The following is a 4,807-nucleotide window of genomic DNA, read 5'->3' on the forward strand; positions in this document are numbered from 1 at the left end:
CCATTTGCTGCCCTAACCACAAAATCCACAATTATAAACTTATATATTATCATATGAAATGCATTTATTGTCTTAAAATATTTTAATTTGCAAACACAAACCTCAAATCTGATTCAATTGAGTAATAAACCTAAGGACTATAATAAATGTTTTTTTTTTCAACCAAAATATTTGTTTTAATACAATGATTAATATTTATCTTCTTTTATGCAATATAGGACTTTTACTCTAAATTTAATTATAACTATTTATTTATCTTTTAAATATTTTAAATTATTTTATAGTTTATTATAATAATTAATTAATATAAAAAATAATCATTCCTTTTTATAGTATATAAAAAATTTTTCTATTTTCTATTAACTTATAGCAGAATATTTAAATATTTTTTGAAAAAATTATTTTAAAGAAGCGTTAGAAAAATTTTAATTATTAAAAGAATCGTTAATAAAAATATTAAAAAAATATTTTTTTCTAATATTCAGAGAGAATGACCAATTTTTTTTTAAAAAGATAAATATACTTTGGGTGATTTTTTTATTTATTTATTTCTTATAAAACCATACCTTATTTTTACTTTACCCAAACTCATACATAACTGGAATGTATTAAAACATCTATGAACAGGTCCACCCCTGTTTGTTCAATGGCCCATTGATTTCAATCCAAATGGCCATTCACTATGATACGTGAAAATTAGATTTCACGCGTAACCAGCAAGTATATTGAGTCACATCAAATAGTAAAACTCACTGGAGTGAGGTCGATCCCACAGGGATTGATGGATTAAGCAACTTTAGTATAATGATGAGTCTAGTCAAGCTAACAAGTAATGATTTGAGTGAAAATTGATTAACAGAATGTAAATTGCAAGAAACTTAGAGAGCTGAATATAAATTGCTTGAAACTTAAATGGCAAGAAACTTAAATGACATCAAAAATAAATTGCAAGAAAGTAAAAGTGCAGAATTGTAAAGAGCAGAGAAGTAAATTGCGAGTAATTGAAAGCAGAATGTAAACGGCATAATAATAAACTGCTAGAAGATAAAAGGGAATTGAGTAGTGGGTATTCAAATTGACTAAAGAGCAGTAGAAATGAGAATTAATAATGGAAGATATCACTAGGGATCGGAGATGCAAATTCTCATGAATCAATATTGCTCAATCCTTTATTAATCATGTAGGATAGATCTATAGCGGATTGTGAATAATTGAGTCTCAATCTCTTGGTGACTCAATTTCTCTCAACACAATCAATTGCCACTCTCGTGATCTAATTGGTCATGAGAAGAGATGAAGTTCAATAACTAATCCTCAATGCCACACAACTCTCATTATCTCAATTCAGGGTGGTTACATCTCACATACCAACCCAAAATATATTAATCAAGAGAATTGTGGAAGGATGAACTCTAAACCGAGTTATGTGACTCCTTTCTCAAGTTCATCACACAATTCATATAGATTCAATCCCTCTCTCGATGATGATTAAATCTTTGAAGAACAAGAGTTCCCTCCTAGAGAAATCCACTTAAATTGAGAAGGAAAAGAGGAGATATCAATTCATTTAAACAAACAGAGCTCCTCCCCCTAGTGAAAATGGGGTTTAGTGAATCATGACTCCAATTACAACCACAATTGCAAAATGAAAATTAAACTAAGTGTAGAGAAGAGAAGAATGAAGAAGAAGAATTCTCAAAACTGAAATTCAAAACTACAAGAAAAACAAAATAGTTTTCTGGTATTCTCTCCTAAATGCAGTAAAAAGTAAAAGTGAAAAGTGTAGTCTCAAAAGTCCCCCCCTCAGTACAAAACTCTTCCATTTATACTAGTCTTTAAACTCCTTGAGAGGCCTGCAATCATGTTTGTTGGGTTAGCAATTGGGCTTTGTTCTTGTTGGATTGGCTAGATTCTGAATGAAATTGCTGCACCTTCAGGGAAACAGAGAAAACAGAGAGTTTGTACACGTGTATTGGCAATTCTGGCCCATTGAGCACGTTCTTGGCACACATGCCTTTGCATTTGCAAGTTGGCAATGTGCATACAAATTTCCTGGGCTGATACTTGGTGAGGACGTTGCTAACTCAGGTTGGCAACGTGCTCTCCTACTCCTTTGATTCAAGATTCTTGTGCTTGTTTTTAGGCTCAAAGTTTCCTATGATTTGAGCTTTAACTTTTTGCTCCACTATAGACTATTATACATCTTTGGAAAGCTTTAAATGTCATCTTTCTAAAGCAATTAAAAGCACCCCAATTGAATCTTTGTAGCTCAAGTTATGCTCTATTGAAGGGGACAAGGTCAGGCTGCCAGGGTCGTGGGCATTGTTGGCAAACACGCCTTCATTCCCTCAAGTTGGCAACGTGGATTGCCTCCTTCCAGGGCTAGAGCTTATGTCGCAAGCATTGCTGGTACACACGCCTTCCTCTTCATCACGTTGGCAACGTGGATTGCCTTCCAAGGCTGCCAAGCTCGCGGGCGTTGCTAGTGAACACGCCTTCCTTCCCTTACGTTGGCAACGTGAATTGCCTTTCCAAGGCTGCCAAGCTCGCGGGCGTTGCTGGCACACACTCCTTCCTCTTCCTCACATTGGCAACGTGGATGCCTCCTTCCAGGGCTGCCTCCTTCATTGGCGTTGGCAACGTGGATTGGAGTTGGCAACGCACTCACTTCATTCCTCCTAGCTCCAGGGCTTCTTTACTTCATGGGTTGCACACATTGGCGTTGGCAACCCCATTCTAGAGTTGGCAACGTGCAACACCTTCCTTGGCTGAGGCTCACCAGCATTGTTGATAAACACTCCTTCCATTCCTTAAGTTGGCAACGTGTATATTGCCTTTCTCCCCTGCTCCATGATTTTGTATTGGAATTGGCATTGCCAAAGTGCTGCTGGAGTTGGCAACGTGCTCATTGCTTCATTCTTGCTCCAATGTCTTCTTGCTTCATTACCTATCATTAACCAAAGAAATTTCCTCAAAGTCTTACCATTCTATGCAACCAATTTCAAGAGATTCATTCATAATAATTCATTTATAAGCTCTTTGAATTATTTGCATGAATTTTGCCAAAGTTCACCTAGTTCTTGGTACTTTAATACATGGAGATAAAACTCATCAAAGTGCTTGTTTATTTTAAAGAAAGTGAATGAAATTAAGCTAAAACTACTTAAACTAACTAGCTAATATAGCAAAGATGCAAATGTATCACACTACTTGTTAAAACGGAGCCCAAACATCAGAACCCGTTACACCTTTTGGGCGTGCTCCCCTCAGCTGTGCATGCATCAATTTCAAGCTGTTAGACAACCTGCAGCAAGCTCTGCAAGCTGCTCCTTCGCACACAACTTGAGTTCGACGTGTCATCATTACATTTAAGAAGGGCAGGCATCTTTATCTTTATATCTGTACACTATAACTGGCCAAGATATAAAAATTCATTTGTATTTGTATTTAATATAAAGATTTATTTGTATTCTTATTTAATATAAATTTCCTCATCTTTCTTTTTTAACCGTACTCCTATTTTCAAAACCAAATTCAACAGTACTTTTATTTTATCTATTTTATTTATTTTATACTTGTATCTTATATTTATCTTTTAATATTAATACAATTTATTTTTGTTAAGGACAGTGATGTAAAACAGGATCATAATAATCCAAAAAAAAGTTAAGTGTAACCTAGATATTAAGTGGTAATTAATGCAAGTAGTTATATATTAGGTAGTGAGTCTTTGGCTTTTATCTCAGTCCACCTTTTGAATTTGAATCTTTTCAATTTTGAATTTTCATTTTAGAGAGTAAAGTGTGATCTTTCACTCTTAAATAATTTTCTCTTATATTTTCTTTTGGTCCCACCTATTATATAAGTTTGAGAACTCTTGTAACATTTCATCTTTTAATTCTAGTTATCATGATTGCAGTTTCATATTTTTCAATTTTGTTTTTTGCACTCTCTTTTTTTGCTTTACTTGCTGCACTAGCTTTCTCCCTAAAAAATCTTTATAGTATCAAGAGTTTAAAGGTTCAAAAGATCCAGGACTTTGCAAAGAATTCTCGTCCTACATCCAACAGTTTTTCTTCTTCCATCACCAATCATATCATGAACAACAATGCCACACCAGTCATCTATCAGCATAGATCATTCAATCCTATTCATGATAAGTTGTGTGAAATCAAATTCAAAATCTGATAGCAACAAGCCTTCAATGTTATTCAAGGGCAAGGTTTCAAAGATCACATCATCAAAAAATGCATGCCTCTACAATTTTCATCTACTTCTAATCAAGTGTTGGGAAAATTCAGCAGAGGTTCAAAAAAGAACCTGTCTAATAGCGGAAGGACCAAAAAGAATTTTCTCACAACTTGTGCGATTGAATAGGCAATACCAAAGATACTTCAAGAAACAAATATAACGGCAAAAATTTAAATAATCAGACACCAGAATTTTAATGTGAGAAAACCCTCAAAAGAGGGACAAAAATCCACAAAACCTAGTCCAGTAAAATCTTTCACTATTAGAATAATGGGTACACAATCAGTCTTCCTAGTAGCACTAGGGCATCTCAATAATCAACAAAATACATCACCAAAACTGATGGAATCAACATAAACCCTCCACAAAGTAGCTATCTCAAATCAGACAAAAGAGAAGATAATACAACTAGCAAGTTATATTCTAATATTCATCTCTACACCAGAAATAACATACTAAAATTTCATAAGAAATGGAGCAAGTTTATTGGTTCAATCGGAAAAAAAATGACTTGCCCTTCTCTCTCTCTCTCTCTCTCTCTCTCTCTCTCTCTCTC

This window comes from Arachis duranensis, chromosome 5 (assembly GCF_000817695.3).
Source record: "Arachis duranensis cultivar V14167 chromosome 5, aradu.V14167.gnm2.J7QH, whole genome shotgun sequence".
Classification (NCBI taxonomy): domain Eukaryota; kingdom Viridiplantae; phylum Streptophyta; class Magnoliopsida; order Fabales; family Fabaceae; genus Arachis; species Arachis duranensis.